General features: G+C 46.1%; 1 protein-coding gene across 7 annotated transcripts in view; it reads left to right on the top strand.

Annotated features, from left to right (window-relative positions):
* Window positions 1-7576: 7576 nt before the first annotated feature.
* The window catches only part of KLC1 (kinesin light chain 1), a 58227-nt gene continuing 52551 nt past the window's right edge, over window positions 7577-13252 (top strand). For 4 of the 7 annotated variants that reach the window (XM_053282575.1, XM_053282561.1, XM_053282568.1 and 1 more), the window contains exon 1: window positions 7577-7769. The gene's annotated coding sequence lies outside the window, so the exon portion shown is untranslated. The remainder of the gene's footprint in view (window positions 7770-13252) is intronic. The other 3 variants (XM_053282593.1, XM_053282584.1, XM_053282553.1) reach the window with 2 other exon arrangements.

The following is a 13252-nucleotide window of genomic DNA, read 5'->3' as shown; positions in this document are numbered from 1 at the left end:
GCCTGTAACTTTTGTGCAGGCCTCACTTGCCCCAAAATGTGTCCCAGTGCCTAACAAATCTAAACCCCTCCTCCCAGCACCAACATCTCATCCACACATTGAAACTCCTCAACTCTGTCTGTCTCACTGTACGTGTGCGTGGAACAGGTAGCATTTCTGAGAATGCTACCTTGGGGGTCCTGGACTTCAATATGCTACCTATTAGCCTAAATTTGGCTTCCAGGACCTCTCAACTACATTTCCCCACATCATTGGTGCTGACGTGCACCACAACAGCTGTCTCCTCCCCAGCACTGCCTAAGAGCTTATCTAGTCACTGCGTGATGTCCACAACCTTCGCACCAGGCAGGCAAGTCACCATGCGGTCAACACGCAGGTCACAAACCCATCTCTCTATACCTCGAATGATTGAATCACCCACTACAAGGAGGCCCCCAACCCCCAAAGGAGTATCCCCTGTGCGAGAGAATATGGGCTCATCATCCACGGAAGGGGTCCCTTCTAAAGGAGCATTTCCCTCTTCCTCAGACCGATGTCCTCCTTGCCTGAGACCTCCATTCTCCCTGACAGCAGCGGAGCTATCAGCCCTGCCTCTACCACATCCCTGAAGGTCTCGTCCGCATGTCTCTTTATCTCTCGGAGCTTCTCCAGATCCGCCACCTTGATCTTGAGGGAACAAATTTGTTCCCTGAGAGCCAGGAGCTCCTTGCACTGAGCACACACCCATGACTTTTGCCTATGGAGCATACAGTCATACATGTGGCACTCTGTGTAATACACTGGGAAGTGCCCCCTCCCCTGCTGACTTTCTATCTTCATACTGGTTCTGTTGGCTGTTTACAGTATTATTGGCTGTTTACAGTAGTCTATTAGAAGGATAGGTCTCAGCTATAATGGTCAGCTATTTAACTTTCCGAACAGCCTTTTGTTTTAAACTGTTTTTAAATTGGTCTTTATTGTTTTAAACTGCTTGTTTTAAATAACTGTCAATTTTTGTTTTGTTGTGCACTCCCCAGAGCCTTTGGATGGGGCAGTATAGAAATGGAATAAAATAAATGTGCATGCATATTTTATAACTGCTTTTTATTCCAGAACTATTGTTTTATGCATATGCAGATTTGTATTCAGATTAAATTTAGTAATTACTCTAATTAATAATTGCCTAAAATTTATTTAAGTGGGTGACAGTTCCATGCATTTTGCTTGCATGTATTGCTTAAAACAGGGATTCTCAACGTTGGGTCCCCAAATGCTATTGGACTTCAACTCCCATAATCCCCAACCAAAGGCCAGTGGGGCTGGGGATTATGGGAGTTGAAGTCCAATAACATCTGGGGACCCAAAGTTGAGAATCCCTGGCTTAAAACTTAAGAAGCTGCCTTATACCAAGTCAGACCATTGGTTCATCTAGCTCAGTAATGTCTACACTGACTGGCAGTGGCTTTCCAAGGTTTCAGGCAAGAGTTTCTCCAAGCCCTATCTAGAAATGTCAGGGAGTGAATCTGGGGCTTTCAGCATGCAAATACTGCATGCAAATTCAGATACTCTAACACTGAGCTATATATCATCCCCTAATGGAAATATCTTAGCAGACAGCACTCACATGTAGTCAGCCATCCAAATGCAAACCAGAGCAGCTTAGCAAAGGGGACAATTCTTGCTTGCTACCATAAGACTAACTCTCCTCCCCAGCACATCAGGAAACCTAACTGGTGTCATGCCCCTGTGAGCAGAGTCCCACCCAACAAAAGACAAGGTGGAAAATTCAAGTGACAAAACAGATTAGGAAATGTCCACTTTCCCGGAAACCCATGCAACAGGAAAACCAGGGGCCTGGACCCAGGGACCCCCTCCACAGTCCAAAGCTACTGCTCTGCCCTCTTCCTTTGACTTCAGAGATTCCTTTGATAACTTGACAATTGAGTCAAAGGCCCTTCATCAGAGCCAGTATGTGCAAAATAAGACAAGGCTCCTTTAACCCATAGAGAGTTTATCCCGGGAACAGGCAGGGTCAACCACCCTAACTAGCCAGCAACATAAGTCCTACAGTAAATTCCAGATCTCTGCTGGAGCAATATCTGAGCAGCTTTGATGTTAGGATGCAGCTTAGTCTCTCCTGCCTCGCCATAGAGCTGTCCAAGTCAGATACTGACCCTTTGCCTTACTCCTGTGTTTCCTTGGAGCTCTCCAAGGTCCTGATCCCCCAATTTGAGACTCTTGGTCTCCATTCCAGATCCCTGTTCCAATAGGAACCCTGGCTTGGGCAATGGCTCTGCCCAGAACAGGATAGGAAAAGAAGCACATCAGTCCTAGCAGCTGTTCCTCCTCTTCTCTTCTGTGTCACATTATGGATGGCTTTAAAGGGGGATTAGAGAAATTCATGGAGGACAAGTCTAACTATGGCTAGTAGTCTTGATGGCTATATGCTTCCTCCAGATTCAGAGGCAGTATGCCTCCGAGTACCAGCTGCAGTGATGTAATGGTGGTGGGTCATGCCTTCATCTCCTGCTTGTGCGCTTCTCAGAGGCATCTGGTCGGTCACTGTGGGAAACAGAATGCTGGACTAGCTAAGCTTTGGCCTGTTCCAGCAGGACTGTTCTTATGTTTGTATTACAGTTGCTTGATCCTCCCTTTTTTGTCTCTTCTCCCCATATTTTCTTCTCTTTGGGCTACCTGTCTGGTCATTCTTGTTCCTGTCAAGCGTGATTTGTCAAACAAGAATTTCCAGGCACTCTTGTACAAGCTATTCCACTTTTATATGCTACTGCAGCAATGTGTTGCAACAACGTCTTGCAACATGTTTCAGGGCTGCTCAGCTTCGGCCCTCCTGCAGATGTTGGCCTACAACTGTCATAATCCCTGGCTATTGGCCACTGTGGCTGGGGATTATGGGAGTTGTAGTCCAAAAACAGCTGTGGGGTCTAAATTGAGCAGGCCTGACGTATATGCTAATAGCAAACTCAGATAGGAACATAGGAAGCTGTCATATACCGAGTCAGACCATTGGTCCATCTAGCTCAGTATTGTTTACACCAGGTCTGCTCAACTTAGGCCCCCCCAGCTGTTTTTGGACTACAACTCCCATAATCCCCAGCCACAGTGGCCAATAGCCAGGGATTATGACAGTTGTAGGCCAACATCTGCAGGAGGGCTGAAGTTGAGCAGCCCTGGCCTACAGAGACTGGTAGTGGCTTCTCCAAGGTTACAGCCGGGAGTCTCAGCCCTATCTTGGGAATGCCAGAGAGGGAACCTGGAACCTTCTGTATGCAAGCATGCAGATGCATTTCCCCAGAGTGGCCCCATCTCCTAAGGGGAATATCTTACAGTGCTCACATGTGGTCTCTCATTCAAATGCAAACCAGAGCAGACCCTGCTTAGCAAAGGGGACAATTCATGCTTGCTACCACAAGACCAGCTCTCCTCCCATGCAGATAATCAAGTACCTATCAGTTTGGAAGTGAAACAGCGCCAGCCAACAACTAAGGCAGTTGTACCTAAATATCTGAGGCCCACTCAGTAAGCAAAAGTATTTATATTTGTTATTTTTTAAAAAAAAATACCAAAATGGTCCTATGGATTTCCAGGACTTTATGGAACACTGAGGACACTAGAGTAACTAATCTGATTGTCTGGAGAGGGAATTCCTGTCTTTGCTCTATCTTTTTGTTTTTGCTAGGAGGGATTGAGCTTCCATTGTCCAATCACTGTTGCTCTAAAATTCTAGATTTCTCTCTTGTTTCTATGAACAGCTGTCATTTCTGCCCATGGGGAAAGGGGACGAAATGGGATCTAAATGAACTGAAAGTCAGGGAAGTGATGTGAGTCCATGAAGTAAGGCTGTGGTTGAAAGCAGCTGAAACAGAGATGTTGAAGATGTCCCTTGGGGAAGGGGAAAAGAAAAAAAAAAAACCTAAGGTCAAGGGGAGAAAACGTATTGGCCTGCTCCCAGAAATACCTGGGAGTGGGGGATATGTTTGGATAAATGCATACTATGAGGTTAAAATCTCCACTCCCTGTACTATTCAGGAATATTTTGGGAGGAAGGAACGGAAAAAGGACACCTTTCCCCTTTTATACTCTCCAGACCCAACGCCTGCTATGTAATGATAAAATGTTCAGGTTTGGGGCTTGCAGACATTCTAAACCTGATCTTCTAGCACATGGAGAGGAAATGAAAAAAAATGCCCTTTCCCCCGTCACCCTGCCTAAACAAAGCTGCTGTTCTAGGCTTGCTGCAGCCTTGGACAGGAACACTTCTTTGAGGGACTGGGAATACATTACAATATTTTATTTTAGGTGCACCTGTAGAGTGCTGATTCTAACCTTCTTGAGTCATTTGCAAATGTGAGTGTGAAACATGTTCATATTCTTTTTATAACTGTAAATAAAGACCCAAGCAGACATTGCCCGACATCCAGACTAACATTGCATATGCTGAAAAAGTGTTTTATGCATGAAATGGCTGGGGGCAATTTCTTCCAATATCCCATTTTGCCAAGACTAAGATACTTCCTGAAAATATGTCCTTGAAATGGACAATCCTAGGCAGATACCAAACAGACGTAGAACAAACACCAGATGACAGGGAGCAGAATGAGTACACACAAGTATCTTCTGAGGGCAGGAGATAGCTAGGAGCAAGGCCTTTTCCACAGTGGAACCAAGGCTCTAACATTCCATTCCACAAGGTTTGTTCTGCACCCTCCCTGCTGGATTTCATCACTGGGCAAAAACTGTGTATTTTCAGAGTCTTTTTAAGGCTCTTGGAATCTGAAGTTGAAGTTCTCTCTTTCCTTAACTGCTCTGCTGGGTCTTGTTTATTTATTCATTAATTTAATTAGCTATTGGTTGACATGCATATTTGTTATTATCATCTCTCTCTCTATATATTTCTCCTGGGTGTGCCCAGGAGAAATGCGTCCCGGCAGCCCAGCTGATTGGCTGGGCTGCGGGGGCGCCTGATTGGTCCTGGCGCACCCAGGAGAATTGCCTGGCCGGGCAGCTGCAGAGGCAAGGCGGCGGGCCAGGCCGCGGCGGAGGCAAGGCAGTGGGCCCGGCGGCGGCGGCGGCACTCGGGGCCCGGCGGCGGCGGCACTCGGGGCCCGGCGGCGGCGGCACTCGGGGCCCGGCGGCGGCGGCACTCGGGGCCCGGCCGCGGCGGCGGCGGCACTCGGGGCCCGGCGGCGGCGGCACTCGGGGCCCGGCCGCGGCGGCGGCGGCACTCGGGGCCCGGCCGCGGCGGCGGCGGCACTCGGGGCCCGGCCGCGGCGGCGGCGGCACTCGGGGCCCGGCCGCGGCGGCGGCGGCACTCGGGGCCCGGCGGCGGCGGCGGCGGCACTCTCGGCCCGGCCGCGGCGGCGGCGGCACTCTCGGCCCGGCGGCGGCGGCGGCGGCACTCTCGGCCCGGCGGCGGCGGCGGCGGCACTCTCGGCCCGGCGGCGGCGGCGGCACTCTCGCCCTGGGCATGGCGGTGCGGCTGCGGCACTCTCGGCCCGGTACACTCTCAACTAGAGACGCAGATGTTCTGCGCCCGGGCCCACTAGTATATATTATTTTAGTTTTGTCAGCTGCCTTCTATTTATTCATTTATTATGAAACTGAATACCTAGAACTTTTGACTCCCAAAAGACAGTCCAAGGCAGCTTACGAAGATTAAAGAACAATTTGTTATGGGGGTGCTAACAAATAAAGAATGTTATTGTTGTTGTTGTTAAAATTGTATAAAGCCATAAATCAATATTTGTTTACATTGTAGATAATCTTGGTATGCAAAAGGCAGGCTACAAATATTGTAAATAATAAACAAACAAACTTGGGTCCATAACTCCCATAAGATACAATTAGCGGCCAATAAGAACAAATCAATCCAAAATTTTCACTCGAGGCATAAATGACCAGGCTCAAACTAGCATACTTGGGACACATTATGCGAAGACCCAGCTCCCTTGAGAAGTCCATAATGCTGGGGAAAGTTGAAGGAAAGAGAAGAAGAGGACGACCAATCAATGACGGCACCAATGAATGCACCACTGAGAGATCCTAAAGGCCAAGTTGAAGACAGATCATCCTGGAGAGAATCTATCTATGTGGTCGTTAAGAGTCGACACTGACTTGATGGCACTTAATCAATCCATCAGTCAGCTATGAAGTGCTGGTATGAATGGTGGAGATTTTGGCTGAGCCAAGCAAACAACTTTACAGACTGTTGAAAACCATGGGCTGGCGATTGCCTTCCCACTTCCTCTTATCTTGTCTCAGTTTTACACCTGCCAGGCCTGTCTATTGTTACCCCACCCCCAAAAAACAGGTAGCAGCTACCACTGGCCTTAAGAGTCTTTTTAAAAAAGCTGTCAGGGAGGCTCTTATTTTGGTAGGGAGCGCATTCCTGGGGCAGCAAGGGAGAAGTCATAAGAACAGCTGTGCTACTGTAGATCAGGCCCAAGGTTGTAGAACATGCTCCCTGTGAATATAAGAGGATTGTCTTCGTTGAAGGCCTTTAGGAGAGCCTTAAAGACCCATCTTTTTAGCTTGGCTTTTAATGATATTTAGTTTTAATGTTATCTAGCTTTTATCATAATTTTAATCTGCTTCTAATTGGCTTTTGATTTTAATTGTTATGTATTTTTGATCTTAATATAAACCGCCCTGAACTACCAGGCTTTGGAAGGGTGGTATGGTATAGTAATTAATTAATTAAGTAAGGCAGGCCTATCTATGCCAACATCCTGTCCTTGACTAGCCACCAGACGAACTTAGCATTGGAGGGCTGTTACTTAGAGGCTTAAACACCTTTTACAACATGTTCTTTTTATATAAAACCCCTGAGTTGCCTCCTTTCTTTCCTGCAACCTTTTTGCATGGGGCAAATCTCCAATCACATCTATATTAAAAAATAAATAAATCTTGAAGTAGCCTTTGATTTTTTTAGGGCCATAAAAAAAAAGTTCATGAGGACGACTCAAAGAGGAGAACTGGTCTTGCGGTAAAGGTAAGGTGTGCCGTCAAGTCAATTTCAACTCCTGGCACCCACAGAGCCCTCTGGGTTTCTTTGGTAGAATACACGAGGGGTTTACCATTGCCACCTCCTGCGCAGTATGAGATTTCAGCATCTTTCCTATATCACTGCTGCAACCTTCTGCTTGTTAGCAGAGGATTTCCTCACTGCGCCACTTCAGGTAGCAGGTCCTGAGGTAGCAAGCATGAATTGTCCCCTTTGCTAAGCAAAGTCCTCCCCGTTTGCATTTGAATGGGAGATTACATGTGTGAGCACTGTAAGATATTCCCTTTAGGGGAGGGGTCTGGGAAGAGCTGAGAGAGATTCCTGCCTGCCACCTTGGGAGAAGCTGCTGCCAGTCTGTGTAGGCAACAGATGGACCCATGGTCTGACTCAGTATATGGCAGCTTCCTATGTGCTTGACTCCCAAGAGTGAACCCAGAAGTTTCCTTCCTCAGGACTCCAGATCCCAGGACGATCGGCCGCTCTGGGGTTTCTTTTTGCCCCTCCTCTCTGTGATCTTTCTCCCTCAGACACGGTGACATCATGGCTCCGGGCGCGCGGGGGATTGTGGGCCGGGAGGGGCCGCCATTTTCGGTGAGGAAAGGGGCGGAGCTTGGGCCGCTCAGTCCGGCTTGCGAAGCCGGGAGGGACCTGTCTCAGGTCGGCGGCGGCGGGCGCTAGAGCAGCGGCGGTGGCGACTCTGGCGATTCCGGCCCCCGCCCCGCGACGGACAGCCGGCCTTCCCGGCCAGGGCGGAGAGGTAATAGCTGGGGTGAGTCTCGGCGTGGGCCGCTTTCCCCTTCCTTTCCCCACCGCCGCGAAGCAAGCGGCCTGCCGCCCATCCCCGCGCCCCCGCCCAGCAGAGCAGCGCGGGTGGCGGGAGGATTGAGCACTATTGGACGCGGGCCGCCCAGGGGCCGCGAGGGAGGGCGCCACCTAGAGGCTGGGGTGCGTAGGGGCTGGCACCTGAAGGAGCATCGCAGGGTCTGAAGGGGCGAGCGAGGCGGAGGGGTGAGGGGCTGCTGGCCAGGGAAAGGCCGGTACTGTGGGGGTGGTTGTCAGTGCATAAGGGGATAACCGTGGCTAGAACAGCGGGGAAGATGGAGCCAAGGCAGGGGTGGGTGGCTGGGTCTGAGGGTCTTCCTGATGCACCTTATTGACTGATGCGAGTTAGGGTTCCTGCTACTTCTTTCTGCTTTATTATTAGTGATTGGTTTATTCAGTGGTGGCATTGATTATTGTTATACAGAGGAATTTACTATCATCTTTTTGTGTTTGTTTTTAAAATAATATTGTTTTAGTATGTTTAAACTGCCTTGGAATCTGTTGATGAAGGGTGGGGGGTGTACACATTATTGGCATAAATATTGGCAAAGGAAGAGGAGGTAATAAGAGGTTGGCAGCAACTGGGTTTAGCCCTTGTCTTAAGTGTATGTCTGTTTTCTCATTGAGTTCCCCCCCCCCTTCCCATTGCCAATTACTCATCCAGAACAAAAGCCCGAGCAGTCTCCTGTTAGTCCGGCTTGGTCTCTGGTGACAACGCCAGCCCCATTACGTTGTTCAGTGATTTGTGAAGAGCAGGAGCAAAATAGGACTCTTGTGGAGGGGATGCAGGAGCGGAAGGAACTGGTCTGTGTGTAGGGGATGAGGTCCACCCCACAGCCCCCACTTTTCTTCCTTCCGTGTACTTACCTTCTCCCCCTGCTCTTGCACATTTGTGTTGCAGCTTGAGGCCTGACAACATTTGGGGCTTATAACCAATTTATCCTTGACTCCATCTTCCCTGTTACATTTTTAATAACAGGGTGGATAGATTTTCTGGCTAGTGTGTTTCTGATTCCTCCAGAAGGAAGAATAGAAGCAGTCCTCCCTATTTTCATGTGCTTTTGGATCTCCAAAAAGAGGGTGGTGGTGTCTCTATTTTCAAATGTTATAACTGCTTACAAGAATGTGGACAGTGAAAAGGTTTTAAAGCAAAGCTTGGAACTTTCTGTTTTATATAAGCATGATAACTAGAGCCCTGTTTGGACATTATGTTGTGCCTGCGTTCAGATGTCTGTACACTCATAAATATGTTTATGTGAATGTCTGTAGCTGCATTCATTTTAAAGGTGAACCTGAGTAAAGGTCCTTCAGATGCTTGGTACAGCAGGAAGTGTATTACTGTACCTGTGTTCAGCATAACATGGGAATAACTGTACCAGTGTACAGATCTGTATCCTGGGAAGAGAGCTGGTTTTATGGTAGCAAGCATGACGTCCCTTTAGCTAAGCAGGGTCCACCCTGGTTGCATATGAATAGGAGACTAGAAGTGTGAGCACTGTAAGATGTTCCCCTTAGGGGATGGAGCCACTCTGGGAAGAGCTTCTAGGTTCCAAGTTCCCTCCCTGGCTGCATCTCCAAGATAGGGCTGAGAGAGACTCCTGCCTGAAACCTTGGAGAAGCTGCTGCCAGTCTGTGTAGACAATACTGAGCAAGATGGACCCATGGTCTGAATCAGTATATGGCAGCTTCCTATGTTCCTATGCTGTACATAGTTACATGTTAACTTATGAATAGGACTTAGATTTCAATCTAACAAGCAATTCAGTAATTTTATATAGTCTCTTTCATTATTAACATTGCATGTAAGTATACATTTTCAGTCTCTGGACTACTAATATGTGAATTTTAAAGGGCCTGACTGGAATATTCTGTGTTGGATACATCTGGCACTAACTTTTATTTATTAGTGGAAAGTACTCCACATAATTTGAATAAGAAATTTGGGAGGTGGGGGGACCCTACACAATCTAATCACTGTTTTGTTTACTTTTGTTTCTGAATGTGAAACTTCTCATGTGATGCTTGTAATCCAAATAGAACTAGTAAAATGAAGTAAAAACAAAATTAAATGGAATAAGTATGTGGATGTAAGCTTTGAAATAGACAGAGCAGATGAACATGCAGATGAATTTGGAACTGTGTTTTAATTTCCACCCAAGTGCATTCATTTTAAAATACAGTGAAACTATTTGGTGTTCAACTTTGTTTCTAAAAATCTGGCTTGGAAGCCAAATCTTTCTATAATGACTGCCAAAACTAGACTGCAGATTGACTAAAATATTTGACAGGCATAGAACTTAAATGCATCTGGAACAATAAACACAACATTCATCAACAGTGAAGTTCAAGTAGATCCATTAGGCAAAGCCATAATGTGCTGGGCGCCAGTACTGCACAACTGTTTTATAGCAAGCCTATTGCTAACCAGGAAACCTCAGATTTGAAGGAGCCTAAAATTGTGTGGTATAGTAATGCAGACTTTTTAAAGAGATGCTGAAAGGCCAGAAATCTAAAATTGTCACTTTTTCCAAAATCAAATATTCAATAACACTTCTGTATCATGCTGCAGCCAAGTCAAGTGTACCTGTGTTCCTGTTCATGAAAGCAGAGCTGATTCACATAGTTACTATGATATTGTTAAAGTTGTCTGCTCATTTTAAAATGTGTGTCCTATTGAGTACTGTTAAAATCAAGGAACACAATTTTTGGGAAGAAAACAGGGAGTTGTGAAATATCAAGACTTGTATCCATGCTTGCCTTTTTATTAAGGCAGAACGAAAAGCAAACATGGTTTAGAATGGAGAGACTAAAAGAGAAATCTAGGTCACTGGCATAAGGGAAATGGCACTTGCAGCCTCAAAGATAGCATCTAAATATTTAACAAGAACACAGAACAATATCTGATAGACCTTTTAAAAAAAGCTGAAGAGAGTTATAATATGAAGATCACAGTAATGCAGTGCATGTTTTTAAAATGAGGAAGCAATTGCTGTTAGCTTTAAGTCTAAGAAGCTCTGACAGATTCCTCACCTGCTTCTCTTCCTTTGTGCTTATATGTATTGGTTTCTCTTGCACAGTGAGATGCCCTTGGGATGTTTCATTGTATCCTCTCTAATGCAGTCTGTGGCTTTTTACTGCAGGCTAAATTCCCTTTGGACATGAGGATTAGTGCAGCTACTATTCAGTCTCCACCTTTCTGATCTGCCTCTGAGGCACAGTCAGCATAGAATGTTTTCACTTTGAATCATCAGTATAGCCCCACAACTGTGACTAGCATGGTTCCTCTAAGATTATTTTGGCATTTAGAATAACTAGTTCATCACACGAGAAAATAAACAAAGCAGTCTGAAAGAACTGATCCCTGTGCTGGACAAACTGTGAAATTTTCTTAAAGTGGACCTCAAGATTTCATTTTTACAACCTCCATGAAAAGGACGTCCCCGCCTCCACCACCACCACTTAATTTAATTCTTAGGTTAATGTACTGTTCATAAGCTCACACAGAGAGAAGCAAAGGAGATGAAATTCCTAAAGAAAGTTCTCACTACCACACTATTTTCCTTGCTTTGTTGATGTAAAGATATACTCCATTTATTTTGTTTTAATTTGGTTGAATGGTTCCCCCATCCCCCAGATACATTAAGCAGGAAATATGGACTTGTTTTGGCAAATTTCTCTGAGCATTCTGCATTGAGGCAATGAAGAGAGAGTTTTGGAAAATAAATTCTTCACTTTAAAGGTAAGGTAAAGTGTGCCGTCAAGTCAGCTTTTACTCCTGGCGACCACAGATCCCTGTGGTTTTTCTTTGGTAGAATACAGGAGGGGTTTACCATTGCCTCCTCCTGTGCAGTATGAGATGATGCCTTTCAGCATCTTCCTATATCACTGCTGCCTGATATAGGTGTTTCCATAGTCTGGGAAATATATCAGCAGGGATTCGAACCGGCAACCTCTGGCTTGATAAACACGTCATTTTCCCCGCTGTGCCATTTTAGCTACTCTCAAATTGTCATAGGTGCTGTTTTCTTAAGTATCCTGGCAAACAGGCTCTTGTTGCTGCAGATAAGTTATTGTCGGTCTTTTAGAATCAAAGCTGAAACTAGATAATTCTGGCTATCAGAATAGCTGGAACTGAAAGGTATCAGTTTCATCTGCTATCTCAGCCCCTCAGCAAGGTGACCTAATCCCAGTAACTGTCCTCTGAGCCTCAGACCTGTATCCATGATCAATCCTCACCTAATTTTGGTGTGTTCTGTATCAATATCACAACAACAATAAGCTGATATAGGTAAAGAATCCTGCAGATTTAAGAATTTTAAGATATGTTACTGTCATATCTTCTATAGATTTATATAAAGATTTCTTTTTGCAACTTAAGTGCTTTCAATGTCCTGAACATGTCTACTTTCTATGTTGATTAAGAAAAAACTAGCTGACCCCACACAGAGCATCTGTGTGACAATACACTCCCCCCACCTTCTGCCCACGTCTCTCCTGCCCTCCCCCCACCCATCCTGGCCCTCCAAAAGGCTGCGGGGCTTCGCCCACCACCTGTCCTCCGCCCTTTTCCGTCCCAGCCCTCTGTTCTCCTCGTCTCCCTTCCCACCATTTTCGGGAGCCCCATCCTCCCCTTCCCTTGTCCTCCTCTTCCTTTGACCCTCCAAAGGGCAGCGAGGCTTCGCCCACCGCCCGTCCTCCTCTGTCCTCCTCCTCAGCTCCTTCCCTGCCATTTTCGGGAGCCCCGTCCTCCTCTTCCCTTGTCCTCCTTTTCAGTTGTTGCCTTCGTTCTGGCTGTTACCGGGCAGCATATTAGAACTCTCGCAGAATCTCATGAGAGTTCCACCATGCATCCCCATGCATTCTCTAAGCCTTTTCGACTTAGAGAATTAATTATATAGAAGATTGTTCTATTCTAGATTAGCATTGCTGATCTGTCATAAACAGCTTTCAACTGAACTTGAAGCCAAACCCAAAAACTAGTTCAGAGAGTGTTTCAGTAAACTGAGTCGGAACTTAGAATCTTAGTTACCTTCAACCTGAACTATAATTGAACCTCTAAACACAGAAAGTGGAAATTGGTTCAGAACAAGTGGTTTAATAAAAGCACTCTGCTTTCAATTGTATGGTATTACTCCAGTCCAGTAACGGAGAGTCAGATGTGGAAGCAGACTGGGATTGACCCCGTTGGTGCAGATTCCCAACCACATGCAGTTCTTGTCTGGACCCCATCAAATAGGAATGTGCATTGTTATCAAGGACAATGAATAGAGCTGGATGGGTCTATAGTGTTTGTGTTAATTTGCTACACAGGCTGCATTTGTATTGACTTTTCCATAGGTTAATCCCTCTGCATAATAAAAATGATGAAGGGATGGAGAGAACGATAATGTTGTATGATGCAAAATATGTAATATTAGTATGTTCTGTCTT

Source organism: Hemicordylus capensis, chromosome 1 (genome assembly GCF_027244095.1).
Source record: "Hemicordylus capensis ecotype Gifberg chromosome 1, rHemCap1.1.pri, whole genome shotgun sequence".
Classification (NCBI taxonomy): Eukaryota; Metazoa; Chordata; class Lepidosauria; order Squamata; family Cordylidae; genus Hemicordylus; species Hemicordylus capensis.
The sequence above is the reverse complement of the archived record's forward strand: the minus strand, read 5'-3'. Positions and strand labels throughout refer to the sequence as shown.